This window comes from Psammomys obesus, unplaced genomic scaffold, assembly GCF_907164565.1.
Source record: "Psammomys obesus unplaced genomic scaffold, mPsaObe1.curated_primary_1811, whole genome shotgun sequence".
Lineage (NCBI taxonomy): Eukaryota > Metazoa > Chordata > Mammalia > Rodentia > Muridae > Psammomys > Psammomys obesus.
Window position 1 is genome coordinate 17,544,932 of NW_026596079.1, and position 16,250 is coordinate 17,561,181.

General features: G+C 45.2%; 1 long non-coding RNA gene across 1 annotated transcript; it reads right to left on the reverse strand.

The window, feature by feature from the left end:
- Nucleotides 1–2,874: 2,874 nt before the first annotated feature.
- LOC129690650 (uncharacterized) lies at nt 2,875–14,416 on the reverse strand. Its single transcript, XR_008722347.1, has 4 exons — nt 13,666–14,416; nt 12,722–12,898; nt 5,639–6,424; nt 2,875–4,265 (listed from the first exon to the last, which is right to left on the reverse strand). It is a non-coding gene; the product is annotated as an uncharacterized LOC129690650 (long non-coding RNA).
- Nucleotides 14,417–16,250: the final 1,834 nt, after the last annotated feature.

Here is a 16,250-nt window from a genome sequence, read left to right on the forward strand (position 1 = left end):
GGGTTAAGCACTGTGCCGGAAGCTTGCAAACATACATTAAGCCCTTACAGAAACCCTCCAAGAATGGCAATACCTTTTTTTTTTTTTTTTTGCTTTACAAGTAAAGTAACTGAGAGCTTTTTCTGCCGAAGTTCATGAGACTGATCATTTTATACTACCCACAGCTACTGCCTTGTAATCGAGTTTTAGCCCTAACAGTCCCATTTCATTATCAAGCATTCACTGAATTCTTAGTTATCTATGGTTTAAAAAAATATACTGTAAAATCTTGTCCTGAGACGTCACTGTTAGGGTAATTGTGACGGTTTTGTTGTGACATAGAGGGATGCATGGGTGGGAGCGGTGTGAAATTCAGTATCTTCCCTCTTTTTAAAAGGAGACCCTTGCCGGGTGTGGTGGCGCACACCTGTAATCCCAGCACTCAGGAACCGGCTGAGGCAGGCCAATCTCTGTGATTTCGAGGCCAGCGAGTCCAGGACAACCAAGGCTACACAGAGGAACCCTTTCTCGAAAAGCCAAAAAAAAAACAAATAAATAAAAGTAGAAACTCACCCCTAAGTACTTCTCAAATATGCTTGTTCGTTTCTGCTGTCTTTTTTTTAGTGATACAATTCAAAAAGGTACACTTAACCAGTGTGCTGTACCGTAATGAAAGAAATACCTCATGTAACTACTCACTAGTCCTTTATAGCAGCCACAACTGACCCTATCTGCCTCCATGGTTTTTGTTTTTTTGTTTTTTGTTTTTTTTAAGATTTATTTATATGTTCGTATACATGTATGTCTGCACATCAGAAGAGGGCATATAACCCGTGGGACTATAGGAATAAACAACTGTGAGCAGTCAGGTGGGTGCTGGGCCTTGGGGACCTCTGGAAGATGCAGCCAGTGCTCTTAACCACTGGGCCATCTCTCCAGCCCTAGCTCCATGTTCCTAATGCACATCTCTCCATGTTCTTCATGAAACATATCTTAAATCTAGCAGTAAGCTGAAATTCTAGGCAATTTAAAGGAGCCTTGACCTGCCTAAAGACTCCCACCTTTGGGCACTGGGAGGAGAAAGTATCATTTCCACAGAACATGGGATGACATCTTGGTTGTCAGCTCCATAAGTGAAGCATACAAAGAGGCAAACTAAAACTCCTGCAGCTGAGGAACTGTGTGCAGAGGTAAAGCACAGAACTAACTCAGCGAAAAGACTGCATTCACACTTAACAGTGGAATTTCAGGATCCTTTCTAAGACAATGAGACCATTACTAGATAATCCACTTGATGGAACATGAATTGGAACATAACAGTTGCATACTTGATCTCTTGACCCAATATTTTGAAACTCTTATCTCGCTTTCACAACATTCTAATTCTTCTGGGGAAACAAAACGCCAGGCCACAGTCACAGTACTAAAGGAATTATCCATAAGCCTATCAAGAATGATGCTCTAGAAAGAACTTCAGTGACACCACAGCCACTAGGCTAGTCCAGTGCTGCTCTTCAGAACCCAGCAAGTAGCTGGTTCAAGGAAGGAAGTGGGTCTCAAGTTTCATTTCATCTGAATATTAGCATGTATGATTTGAGTCTATAGCATGGGCACAACAGTTCTAGATGCTACAAAAAAATTTAGTAAATGGGATGTTTAAAATGAATCTTGTCTTTTTTAGACACAGAAAACATTCAAGAACTCACATTGTTTGCTGAAAATGATGCTTTCCCTGGGCAAACCCACAAGGGGAGTTATGAGCTAATTTCCATTCAGTTGCAGTCTTAATTTCCAGTTTTCACATGTCTTCTTGCTTAGTCATAAGAATACTTTTTATATTTTCTTGAAGATATTCTTAACTCACCTTGATTTTACATACATGTGTACATATATACATACACCTATGCGGTTGAGGGTGAGGGTGAGGGAGTGGGGGGATGTCGAGAAATTTTAATTCAGAACATGGCTGTTCTGGAAAGAGATCACATCCAAAGACCTTCTAGGTCTGTGTGATCCGGCTGAAATACAAACATGCCTTTAATCCAGGAGACAGAGGCAAGTAGATATGAGTTCAAGGCCAGCGTGGTATAGAACAAATTTCAGGTAAAGAAAAGCTTAGGCCCTAGAGTGGTGGTACATGCCTTTAATCCCACTGAAGCTAAAGTTAGTTTGTAGAAGGAAGCACCCATGTTTGAAAGTGATGCCTAATTGAATGGCAGAAAAGGTGACGACTCAGAGAAAGAATTGACAGAATAGGAAATGCCCAATTCTCAACAAGAAGAGAGAGAAAAGGGAAGCTACTTAATGGGCAATGCCACTAGAGAGGAGGCAGTTTTACGGGACAATAATAGAGATAGCTTTCAGTGAGAGAATTCAGGTAAAGACCGAATGAGCCAGAGAATGAGAAGGAGCCAGGAGGTTAGAGCAGATTGCTTGACTTAGTTTGAGGCCAAACAGCAATTCAGAGGCCGAGAGAGAGGCCAGATTTAATAAATTAGCTGAGTTGAACCAGCCAGCCCAGAGCCCAGCAAGAACTAAAATGGGTGAGCCTATTTAGCAGTAAGCCTCAGAGGCTGGAAACAGTCTAGGCCTAGGTTAGATTGTAGAGAGGCTAGCAGAAGGAGGCTGTAAGCCCCAGACAAGAACTGAAACAGGGGAATAAAAGTTCCTTTTACATGTTGGAATTAAGGGTGGGTGTGACCCCTGCCAGGCTTTGACTTTTGTTTGTTTGTTTGTTTGTTTGTTTGTTTTAATGATAATGATGTCAACATTTTCTTCAACCTTAGGGGTGTCTCTCCCTGATGATGTGGGTCTCCCCTTCCATTAAACTGGGAAGTTGACTTTTTCCAGATCTTCTAGCAAACACAACAAAGATTCTCCAGAGGGCAAGGAGTATATAGCACCTTAATTCTAATGATTTAATAAGGAGAATTTGAGAATCTGAAGCCGAAAATTAAAGGCTCAGGACCATTTCCCCTGAACAGGTTTGTTGGGTCCACGCATGAAGGAAATGCCCCAACTGAGGAGGCCTGAGAGACCTGACTGTGCTTTTTGCAGTGCTGAGTGAGGTGGGCGTTTCTGCTGCAGCGTTTCTCGAAGCCCACACATTTGTAAGGTTTCTCCTCCCCTATGTGGGTTCTCTGGTTCCTGATCAGGTTAAACCTTGCACTGAAGGGCTTGCCACAGTCGAGACACTTAGAAGGCTTCTCTCCTACGTGTGTCCTCTGGTGAGTCACCAGGGTGGAGCTCCAACTGAACGTTTTCCAATACTCGGAACACCGGTAAGACTTCTCTCCAGCGTGTGTTCTCTGATGCATAATAAGGTGGGAGCTGAGGCCGAAACTCTTTCCACATTCATAGCACGTACAATGGTTTCCCTCTTGGCTCGACTCTGCACTCTGTCACACTGTAGCTCTGATGCACTTCCTTCGCATTCAGTATTTCCAGAGGATTTCCTTCCCGTGTACATCGTCTATTGTGCTAAAGGTTTGAACCTCGACTGAAAGTCTTTGCACGCTTAGGACAGGCTTTCCTCCTGAATGTGTTCTCTGATGCTTTATTAGAGTTACAACCAAAGCCTTGTCGGGCTTTTCACCTATGTGCGTCCCCTGGTGGCGAATCAGGCTGGAACTGACTGAAGCTCTTCCAGCATTCAGGGAACCTAGAGGGTGTTTCTCCAGTGTGAGTCCTCCTGTGTTCTACTAGAACATAGCCGCGACCGAAGCCTTTGCCGCCAACAGGACATGCACATGGCCTTTCGCCGCTGTGTGATCTGTGAGGCTGACGAAGGTGGGAGCTGCTCCAGAAACCCTTTCCACAGTCAGGACACTGGTAAGGCTTCTCTCCTGTGTGAGTTCTCTCGTGGATAAGAGGGGAAGGACTGCTGAAGCTTTTCCCCGCGCTCACCACGCAGGAAGAGGTTCTCCCCTGTGTGCTTCTCAAACGCTGAATCGAGTGGGAACAGTTACAAAAGGCTCTCCCACATCCAGAACATTTTTAAGGTTTTTGTTTTTGTTTTTTTCTTCTGAGTGTGTCCTCTGGTGGGTATGCGGGTGAGAATTGTTGCTGAAGCTTTCCCGGCATTTAGAACATCTGTAGGCCTTCTCACCAAAGGACGAATTCCACTGGGCAGAGGTGTTGACATGTTTTTGGGGACCCCCGTCTTCCATGCTGAGGTTTTGCCCCTTCTTTCCCTGTAGAGTCTTCCCATTTTGGGCTTTCTCTTTTAAGTTTCTCTGCCTTGGGTGTATGGTTTTGAATAGTCCCTACATTATCTTTATTTTCATCTGCAAGAATAAAAAAAAATAAAAATAAAAAAAAATCTAAGCATAGTCCCTTATCTTGCCTGACAAGGAAATTCCGAACTGAACTGAGAGAGAATAACAATGGAAAAACTCATAAAGCATTTTATACAAATAAAGAAACACAGAAAGAAAGTTTGTTTATGTGTGTCTTTGGAGATGTCTTACCTTTGTTTTCTATTTCTATGATAAACCATCATGATCAAAAGCAACTTGGGGAGGAAAGAGTTTATTTCATCTTGTATTTACAGGTAACAGTCCATTACTAAGGGAACTCAAGGCAGGGACCAAGAGGCAGAAACTCAGAAACCATTTAGAGTGTGTTTACTGGCTCGCTTCCATAGCTTGCTTGGCCTGCTTTTTGATGCCATCCATGACCATCTGCCCAGGGCTGCCACTGCACACAACAGGCTTGGCCCTCCCACATTAATCTAATTAAGAAAATGCCCCACGGACCAATTTGGTAGAGGCATTTTCTCAGCTGAGGCTCCCCCTTCTCAAATGACTAGCTCCTGTCCAATAGACTTATATAAACTAACAGGGCTGGGGGGTGTGCATCTGAGCGCAGAGGCCTGCGGAGACCAACCGGCCTCTGACCCCTTGGGACTAGACTTAACTGGCAGTTGTGAGCTGCTGATGTTGGTACTGGGAACTAAACTCAGGTCACCCGCAAGACCTGTGTAGGCTCTAAAACACTGAGCCAGCTCCCTAGCCCCTAGAGAAATGTTTTAAAACTAGTCTTACTGTTATTCTGTGTGTTCACTAGTGAATTTGTTGTTCTTATCCACTATGCAAACTAAGCTTCTGAATGTGGGACTCCCAAGAGTAATATCAACTTAAAAATAAATGTACTATGCTTTAAGGTTTAAAAGAAAGAAAAGGATATCAGTGGAATGTCATGTGATGCGAAAACAAGACAATGACTCAGTTACAACATGAGCAAACACAGGAATAAGGATGGGCACTATCAACAACAGCAGCTTTGGTGCTGTTGTTGTGCAGCAGTGGCGCTGCACACCTTTAATCCTAGCATTTTCAAGGCAGAGGCAGGTTGGAGGCCAGCCTGGACTAGAGAGTGAGTTCCAGAGCTACACAGAGAAACCCTGTCTCAAAACAAAAACAAACAAACAAACAAAGGAACAGTGGCTTTGCATGTGTTTCACTAATCCTAAACATGTACAAGCAGGTGTATTTTTATTTTTTAAAGATGACAAAACTGAGGCTGAGTCACAAACTTATAAGAGACACAGCCCAGATTCAAATAAAATTAGCTCCATTTAAACATTGTCTTTTCCACACAGTATCCAGCACACTTTGTAGCAGGTTTCCTAAGGTTCAAGATTATCTTGACTCCTCACCTTTACTCATGCTTTTAGACTCTCCCACGTGGTGAAATTTGAATCCAAACCAACAGCTCTGTTCCTCACTCCATCACAATGACCACACCAGGCAAAGGATGGACAGCCATGTGGAAAAAAACCAGTGGTCATGCTTAGTGGTATTTGTTAAGTTTATTCTCTCACCTCCCTTCCCAACCCTCACTCTAAAAAAAAAAAAAAACATGAGAAGCATGACCATTAAAAAGTGTTCAGAATTAAGAGTTAGTCTCCTATTCCTATTAAAACTAAAATTAAAAATAATAAGATCTACCTTTATTATATATCTATGAGTATTTTGCTGCATGTATGTCTGTGCAGGGCATGGAGGCCAGAAGAGGGTATCAGATACCCTGAACTGGAGTTACCAACGTAGTGAGTCATCTTACAGGTTCTGGGAACTGAACGTGGGTCCTCTGGGAGAGCAGGCAGTGCTCTTAACTGCTAATCCGTCTCTCCAGTTCCACAACTAAAAAAAGTTGTTAAAGTATTTATAATGATAACTTAACTACTTTTTATCATAGTTATCTCTGCATTAAAGTCTGAGGATCAAGTTTCAAAGATAGAATGAATACTAATGTCCATTTGTAGCTAAGAAATTTTTTAAAAAGATTCATTTATTTACTGTATCCTGCCTGCATGTGTGCCTGCAGGCCAGAAGAAGGCACCAGATCTCATTATAGATGGTTGTGAGCCAACATGTGGTTGCTGGGACTTGAACTCAGGACCTATTGGAAGAACCTCTGAGCCATCTCTTCAGCCTGAAACCTTTTTAATTAAAGAAGACAACACACTTTTTTAGAAAGGGCATGAATAATAAAGCATAAACACAACAAGGAATCCATATACAGGTGCAAAAAAAGCAGCTAAAGAGTAAGGACCTGATTTCGGGTCTAAAGGAGAAATTGGTGTTGACAGGAAAAAAAACGCCTTTGGAGTCACTTTCTAAAAGAACACTTGTATAACCCATAACAATTCCTAAATACAAAAGAGGACACACACAAACACACACACACACACACACACATACTCCTAGATTCTACAATATACGTGTCAGCCTAAACTATCTCTGATGATAACAACAATGTCATTATTCAGTGTTCTAAGTCCATATATTAGGAACAGCATGACTTCAGGAAATACAAGTCTTGAAAGGATAGACAAAGGCATTCATACACAATGTTAATTCTTCCCCTACTGCTGCTTGTCCATACCAAACAATAAATCAGCTTCCTAATTCTCTGATCAGTCTGAGGAGTATAAAGAATTTTAGATTTTTGTCTAATCTTACAGGTGGTTTCACAAGTATGCCCAAGGTATTGAGGAATTTCCCAAGGTTGCACAATCAGAAAGTGGCGGCGGCGCAAGCCTGAGTCTCAAGCTGATTGGACACTGCCTTTCACAATACGTATCCCAGCAAGACAAAGCAGGAAGCTGTGCTGAGCAGTGATTTCCAGGTGTAAATAATTCTCAGAGTACCTTCATCAACTGTGCTTTTATACATTTCCAAGCCTTAAGACACAGTGAGCCAACAAGGGCACACAGCGATTAAGGACTGGTTTGTTATAAAGGTGAAAGAGATTGAAATTACATCCACAGAGTACTGACAAGAACAAAAAAGAAGAACCTGAGCGCAAACAAAGGCTGCCCTTCCTGGGAGCTCAGGTTTGATTCCTAGCACCCACCCACCCAAATAGTTGCTTACAGCCATCGTAACTCCAATTTCGGGGGATCCCTCGCCCTCTTCTTGCCTCTATGGGCACTAGTCATGCACGCAAATGGTGCACATATATGCAGGCAACACAACAAACACACTCATACACATAATTTAACAACAACAAGAAGCTGAAACACACAGAAAAACAACAGTTGTTAACAGGAAACAACAGCAACTATCTATGCAACTGTCTCTAAAATGCTATACTATCTCATTTACATGTTGCTATTTAAATATTTACAAGCAACCAGTCGGCGTAATACTCGCATCTCACCACTTTCTCTAAGATATTATTAAATTCGGTAGTAAAGCAGCCCTCGGCAACATGGGCTCGGCAATACACGCACATGCAAGACGTGCACGGCAAAGAAGGGCGATCCCTGCACAGAGAAGAGTGGGCTGGACGGGTACAGAGCGGACAATTGAGTAGGGGGAGCCTGTGCTCGTCTGAGCTTTCCAGCACCTGGGCGCCAGCGCACAGCAAACTCCGAGAGGCGGGCGGGTGCTGCAAGAACCGGTCAGGCTAGTCCCGGGAGGTGCGGCGCCTGCGCCCTGCAGCTGCAGAGCCGGTCCGGGAGCGCTCAGCGCCTCCTTTCCCCAATAGGAGCTCCCTCTGGGGGTCGCCGCACAGCGGTTGCCTGCACCCCAACTCGCCCCAGCGGTCTTGGAGAAAGAAACACACTCCTTTCGACCCCACCAATCCAAGTTCCGGAAGACAAGACAGGAAGTTTCCACCACAACCCTACCCAAGACCCACTCGGTTCCGACCTCTCTAGGATGGACAAGTCTCTTTCATCTTAACCCTTAGAGGCCCGGAGAATTTCTTTCTAAGATGTTTGACTGACCTTGATGTATTTTGATCATAGTCACACACCTTGTCCCGGAGGCACTCCCGCCTACCTACCCACCCAACTTAATGTTCTCTCTCTCTCTCTTTTTAAACCCATATCTAAGCTGTGCCATCCAAATACTCTTGGGCTTGAAGCCTGCTCTGGAGCATGGGTCCACCTACCAGGAATCACATCCTTAACAAAAGCTTACACTCCTAGCAGCTCTCAGTGGCCAGTATCTCCTCAAATAAGACTTTGTGCCTCTCTCTCCCAAACCCTTGCCGGCATTTTGTCTTGCTTGAGCTTTTGCAAGGTCTTGTATATGCTGTCACAACTGCTATGAATTCATATGTGCGCCTGCTGTGTGTTCTTATTTATTTTTATTTCGTGTGTATAAGTGTTTTGCTTACATGTATTATGTGTGCCACGTGCACGCAGTGCCCACAGAGGCCAGAAGAAAGCATTTGATCCCCTGGGACTGGAGTTGGGCAGTTTTTTAGCCACCGTATAGGTTCTAGAAATAGAACTCTGGTCCTCGGGGTGTTGATTGCCACCGTTTCTCCCATGATATGGGGGCATCACTCCCAGATCACCCTCCGGCCGATATCCTAGGCCTGGCTACCGACGACTGAAGGTGCCCAGAATCCCTTGCCCCGGCCACTGTCATCATGGAGCCATGGAGTAATTATCATGGTATCAGGTATCCAATTACCCATGGAGCCATGGGTAATTATCATTGTATCAGGGCGAGCCATCTCCTTCCTTGTGGACACTGGAGCCACTTACTCAGTTCTAATGGAGTACTGGGGACCAACCTCTCCTTGTAGTTCCTCTATTGTCGGGGTAGGGGGACAGCCTTGCCAGCCTTGCTGGACTCCACCACTTAATTGTATTTTTAGGGGAGTTCCCTTGACTCATTCCTTTTTAGTAATGCCAGCCTGTCCAGTTCCCCTAACGGGAAGGGACTTTTTAGCCAAAGTAGGAGCCTCTATTTCCTTTACTCCACCCATCCTCTTGACCCCAAGCTTGCCAGCGTCCTCTCTCCTCCTCCTCCTAGCCACCTTACCTACCAGTTCTGACACGCCACTTCCCTTACCAGCCTCTCAGGTGGACCCCCAAGTCTGGGATATCCAAAACCCCTCTGTGGCTAGGCACCATTCCCCTGTAGTCATTCAACTACAGGATCCCACCCGGTATGTTGTTCAGGCTCAATACCCACTTCCTCTTAAGAGTCTTAGGGGACTTAAGCCCATTATCTCTGACCTTCTAAGAAAAAAACTCCTCCGCCCCACTTCCTCTCCTTTTAACCTCCCCATCCTCGTGGTTAAAAAGCCCAATAGAACCTATCGCCTGGTTCAAGATCTCTCGCTACAAAATTCTTCAGTCGTTCCTCTCCACCCTGTTGTAGCTAACCCTTATACCCTCCTCTCCACTATCCCCTCAGGCACTTCCCATTTCTCAGTTCTGGATCTCAAGGATGCATTTTTCTCTATTCCTTTAGACACCCAGTCACAAAATATCTTTGCCTTCACCTGGACTGACCCTGACACCCTGGTCTCTACTCAGCTTACCTGGACTGTCTTACCCCAGGGATTCCGGGACAGCCCACATCTTTTTGGCCAGGCCCTAGCCTCTGATCTACTCTCCTTATCTCTCCCTAAATCTAAGCTTATACAGTATGTAGATGACCTTCTCCTCTGCAGCCCATCCCTACAAGTTAGCCAAACTAACACTTCTGTTCTTCTAAATTTCCTATCCAGCAGGGACTATCGGGTCTCACCCTCCAAAGTGCAGTTATCCACTTCTGAGGTCACTTACCTGGGACTAACAATAACCCCAACCCACAAGGGCATTACCCTAGACAGAAAAGACCTAATACATACGGTCTCTGGCAGTTCCCTCTAATAAAGAAGAAATCCTATCATTTCTGGGAATGGCCAGTTTCTTACAGTCCTGGGTCCCCTCCTTTTCCCTTCTTGCCCACCCCTTATATGAGGCAGCCTTAGGCTCTTTGCATGAACCCCTTCTAAAACCTGTTACTAAGCCCTTTTGGAGGCTCCAACAGGCTCTTCTTGAGGCCCCAGCCTTACATCTTCCAGACTTAACCCATCCCTTCTCCCTCTATGTAACAGAAAAAGAGGGATATGCCCTTGGAGCCCTGGGCCACCAATTGAGACCCTCCTTTACACCTGTAGCATATCTATCAAAAATATTAGCCCTGACAATCCAGGGATGGGCACCCTGTATTCCTGCCCTAGTGGCTGCAGAGCTCCTTATTCGAGAGTCAAAAAAACTAACTTTCAGGTCACCTATTACTGTCTTCTCTTCTCACAATCTGTCCCACCTTTTAACATACAAAGGCTTACAAACTTTACCTCCTTCCAGGGTCCTCTCCCTCCAGGTGGCGCTAATAGAAGACTCTGCCCTCACTTTCCAACCATGCCCACCTCTTAATATTTCAAGCCTTCTTCCTTGACCTAACTCTGACTATTCCCCATCTCATTCTTGCACTGAAACTTTAGAGGAGCTATTGCCCCACCCCTCACACATACAGGAGGGCACATTGCCTCAGGCTGCCTATACCTGGTACACAGATGGCAGCTCCTTTGTACCTGAGTGAACTCGAAAAGCAGGTTATGCCATAGTGTTGGATACTGAGGTGGTTGAGGCATAAGCCCTCCCTGCCCACACCATTAATCAACAGGCCGAACTAATAGCTCTTACTCAAGCTTTCCAATTAGCCCAGGGAAATCCCTTAATATCTATACAGACTCTAAATATGCTTTTCATATTCTTCTCTCCCATGCTGCCATCTGGAGAGAGTGTGGGTCGCTTACAGAAAAGAGAGGATCAGTAACCAATGCAGGCCAAATTATGGCCATGCTAGAAGCCTCCCACCTTCCCACAGCCATTGGAATAGTCCACTGCCAGTCTCACCGGATGGACAATTGCGTAGTTTCCAAAGAGAATAGCTGTGCTGACGAGGCAGCTAAAGCTGCAACCCTAAAAGGCCTAGAATCCTCCCTCCCACCACAAAATATCCTTATACTACAACCCACATTTCCCCCGCCCTCTCCTGACACTCGTCAGATCCTGTCCTATCTACTCCAGCTCTTTCATCCTAACAGTTAAGCTTTGTCTAACTTTGTTAGGGCTCACCTGCAGCCTACCTCTGAGGATTTGCGCTTCCTAAAGACCATTACTGCTTCTTGTAAGATCTGCCAGACCTCAGATCCTAACTCAGGATATCGTAGCCCCCCTTTCCCTACCCACCAGGCTAGAGGCTCTCTCCCTGGGACTGACTGGCAACTTGATTTTACCCACATGCCAGCAGTCAAACGTGTCCACTACCTCCTGGTCTTGGTGGACACATTCTCGGGATGGGTGGAGGCTTTCCCCACTACTAACAAAAGAGCTCAGACAGTTTCTGATCTCCTTCTCCATGAGATTATCCCACATTTTGGAATTCCTACCTCCCTTCAGTCAGATAATGGCCCTGAGTTCACTTCTCAGATTTCCCAAACCTTATCTAAAGCCCTTAACATTCCTTGGTATTTTCATATCCCATACCATCCCCAGTCCTCAGGAAAGATAGAACGAACTAATCGATCCCTAAAGAACACTCTTGTTAAACTATCATAAGAGCTTCACCTCGATTGGGTAAAACTCCTCCCCCTGGCTCTTTTCAGGCTGCGAGCTCTCCCCAAAAAATCCTCTGTCTATTTCACCTTTTGAGCTCATGTATGGGAGACCAGTCTTAACTCCTGGTCTTTCAGCTAAATCTCTCCTCTCCCTGACCACCTACTTACTCCCTTATTCTGTCATCTCTGTTCCCTTCTATGGGTCTTTACTGACCACTATTTACCACGGCCACACACTAACCCCTGTCCATCTCCGATTAACATTGGGGACCAGGTCCTTCTCTCCCCTCCAAACCAAAGTTTCCCAACTCTTTCTCCTAAATGGCAGAGCCCTTTCAAGGTGATTCTTGTGACCCCCACAGCTGCTAAACTTGAGGGCTTCCCTCACTGAATTCATCTATCCCACCTTAAGCCTTTCACCCCCTCTCCTCAAGATAATGCCCCTTTCTACATATCAATTCCAACAGGACCTTGCTCCCTCAAGCTCCAAAAGACGCCAAGATCAACCACCCTGTCTCCAGTTCCAGAAGAATGAGGCCTCACCACAGGAGCAATGTTCAACCCTGCTGGATTGGATATGTATTTTTCCTCCTCTCCCTCTTGCCCATTTCTGTTAAAGATAATCCCTACATATGGAGATTTGAGGTTCAAGAAACTATCATTGATAATAAACAATCTCTCCAAATAGGGTCGACAAATTGTTCTATGGGAGGCTGTCGGGAGCCAATTGAAATAGCTATCACCCCTATTTCTATCCCTCCCCTCTTATTTGATAGAATTTTTGTCTGCTTTCTCTTTGATCAAACAAAGGATTATTGCAAAAAATGACCGGACAGGTATGGAGGCTGCCCATACTGGTCTTGCTAAATCTACTCACCAGCACAGAAGAAGCTCCTTCACCTGTATCAAAAGACCCGCTACTTATACATCCAAGACCCGTGGGATGCCAAATGGGAAGCAGGCGTCGTTGGAAAACTCTTACCGCTGCTACACACCCGATTTACCAATAAGTACTATCCATATCCAGAGAAAATATGTCCCAATTACCTAAAATCTGGGAATGGGAGAAGTAGAAAAGATAATTAAACACTCCTCTAAGGTCATTACCTCTCTAACATCCCCTCTCATGAATAACACAAACCTGTCATTTCATCTCCTACTTCAGACTCTGACCTTGGCCTACAAGCTCCTTAATGTGACCCAACTGGGCCATTTTGAAGCTTGCTGGCTGTGTGTACCACAGGGGTCCAAGTCAGAGGTACCGCTGACAGCCTCTGCAGTGACTCTGTCAAGCAACCTCACCTCACCATTTACTAGCTGCCCTGACTCTGAGGTTGCCACAACCCCCTACCTTTCTCATATCACCCTCTTTGGCGTGGCAAGCTGTTCCAAGGCATCTGGGCCACACTCTGTAGGAATGCTAATTCCTTAGACTGTAATAAAACTGTAATTCTTGAAACCTCCTCTCAACCCCAATGCCCTACTGCTAATAATATCTCGATTCTTTGTGGCACTCAGGTCTGCCTGCTCGTTGGTCAGGAGTTTGCGCTCTGGTACTCCTCTTCCCCGAGCTGGGGGTGATAAACGAAAGAGAGCCCCTATGAATCCCAGTCGTGGACTCAAAAGCTGCCCAGCAGGAGAAGAGGGCAATTCAAATCCTACCCCTGCTGGCTGCTGCAGGAATCATGGCAGCTCTAGGGACCTGAACAGCAGGACTAGCCACCTCACTAACTTTATATTATCAGCTTTCTTCCCAGTTCATCCAGGACCTTCAAAAAGTGGCTCAGACAATACTAGCCCTCCAAGGACAGATTGACTTACTGGCAGTAGTAGTACTTCAAAACCGACGTGGATTGGATCTCCTCACAGCTAAAGAACATAGCCTTTGCCTCTTCCTCCAGGAGGAATGCTGTTTTTATGTCAACCAGTCGGGTATAGTAAAGGACAAAATCCAACAACTCCAGACAGATTTACAAAAAAGGAAGGAAGAGCTGGAGGCCTCTAGCTCTTGGGCCTTTCAGAATCCCATATGGAAATGGATTCTGCCCCTTGTCTCACCTCCCGTGCTAGTCTTTCCGCTTTTGCTTTTTGCACCTTGCTTAATTAACTTCCTCTCTACATTCTTCCAACAACAAATGCAAAAAATCTCTAACCAAACCATTAATCAGTTACTCCTACAGGATTATCAACCTCTGCCCTCAGAGCCAGACTATGACCCCGATGATGGGAGCCAGCTGTATCCCGAGAAGGACAACGCCCCTAATCAGCAGGAAGTAGCTTGAAAAGCAGAAGTCGTCCCTGTGCCCTTCCCCCACCATCACCCCTTCCTGACTCCTCACTTTTTAACAAAACAAAAAGGGAGGAAAGTTGGGATCAGTAAGGAGGCATCTCTATGGCCAGCCCCAAGGGACCTGACAAACCAGTTATCAGGCATTTGTGAAGCCACCAAGAAGACCACCCGCTGATCACCTGGAACCACCTGTGCATGCCCTGGGTTACCTTATAAAAGAACTCTTGGAGCCCCTCCTCTCTCTCTTTCTCTTCCGCCTCGTCTCTCTGCGACCCCCTTTCCCTTCCCTTAATAAACTTCCCATGTGGAACCGGTCTCATGGTGTGATTTGTGAACCCGTCATGTAACCTTCACAGCCACACAATTCCTAACACTCTGCAAGAGCGGCTTGTGCTCTTAATTACTCAGCCATCGCTTCAGAGCCCCTGAAAAAATTTTGTTTCATTTTTATTTATTTGGTGTGTGCATGTCAGGGTATATGTGGTATGAAATTGTGCATGTGTGCATACATGCCATGCCGTGCATATGGAGGTCAGGGGAAAACTTTGGGAGTTGGTTCTTTCTTTCTACCGTGTAAGCTCTTGAGACCAGACTCAGGCTTTATGGCCGACAGAGCCTTTAGCCATGGAGGCAACTCCCCAGTTCTGTATCATTTTGTATTTTTTTGTATCTGTAGGTTGTGAACATATTTAAAAATTTATTTTAAAAGTATCAATGAGAATGGAATATGGTAGGGAAGGGGCATTACGGGGTGAATATGAGCAAATTACTTCATACATGTATGAGAATCACGTATATGAAGCCACAGTGAAACTTCTTGTGTATAATTAATATGTGCCAATCTAAAACATCTTAAACTTGTTGAGAGACCTAGTTGAGAAGCTGGCTGGGCGAGATGGCCTGGCTCCCGGCACTTTCATCACGTAATAGACTGCTTACTATGACTGTTTACATAGAAGAAAACCTTGCCCCAAATGAGTTTGCAGACTTTACAACCGGAGGAGCAAAGTGCAGCGAGCAAATGCTGGATGAGATGGAAGAAGGTGGAGGGAAGGGGAGTAGGGCTGGTTACACACACAAGCCGTCATTTCTGCCCAATTCCAGATGCACTGCCCCTTCTGACCTCTTCCATGAGTAAGGGATGAGGGAGCTGGGAATGTACTGAAAGGTGAAAGAGACCTCCCAATGTTTCCAGGAAACCACTAGTCTTTTATGAGTGTTGTATGGCTCTTTCCTTGGAAGGTCCGAACAAATGCATTCACGCCAGAGAAGGCACCGATGATGGACCCACGTAGCATTTTCACCAAAGTCCAATCGGTGAATCAATGTGGTTTTTGGGATTACTTACAGGGTGAAGGGTTATTTACGGAAACATAGATGACTCAAGCTGCATCACCCAAAAGTTATTTTTTTTCTCCGAGGCTCCCTGTACAGTGCTCAGGCAGCTGGCTTACTGGCCGGTTGGGAGTCTCTTCTGCCCAGCAGTTGTTACTATTTGTATCACCTTATGAATCTTATGAGCTTCCTGGAGCTTCTAAGGGTTGTCACTTCGAGAACTTAAACAAATGCTCCAATTTGGAGAAGATAACTGCGAACAACAGGCTGCAGAAATTAAGAAACAAGAAATAAAGGCTTTTCTATGCCTCTATTAGTCTTCCCGAGATGGCATTCAATAAGGCAGAAACCTGTTACCCAGTGTCTTCGCTGTGAAGAGACAGCACAACCATGGCAACTCTTTTCTTACTTCTCTTTTTCTTTCTTTCTTGTTTGTTTGTTTCTTTGTTTGTTTCAAGACAGGGTTTCTCTTGTAGCCTCGGATGTCCTGGACTCACTTTGTAGACCAGGCTGTCTTCGAAATCACAGAGATCCACCTACCTCTGGATCTACCTGTAATCCCTGGATGCTGGGATTACAGACGTGTATTACTGCTCCCAGCTGTATGGCAACTCTTATAAAGGAAAACATTTAAATGGGGCTGGCTTATAGTTCAGAAGTTTAGTCCATTATCATCATAGCCAGAAGCATGGCAACATGCAGGCAGACATGCTGCTGGAGAGGAGCCGAGAGTTCTACATCCAGCTCAGCAGGCATCAAGAAGAGAGAGTGCAACTGGACC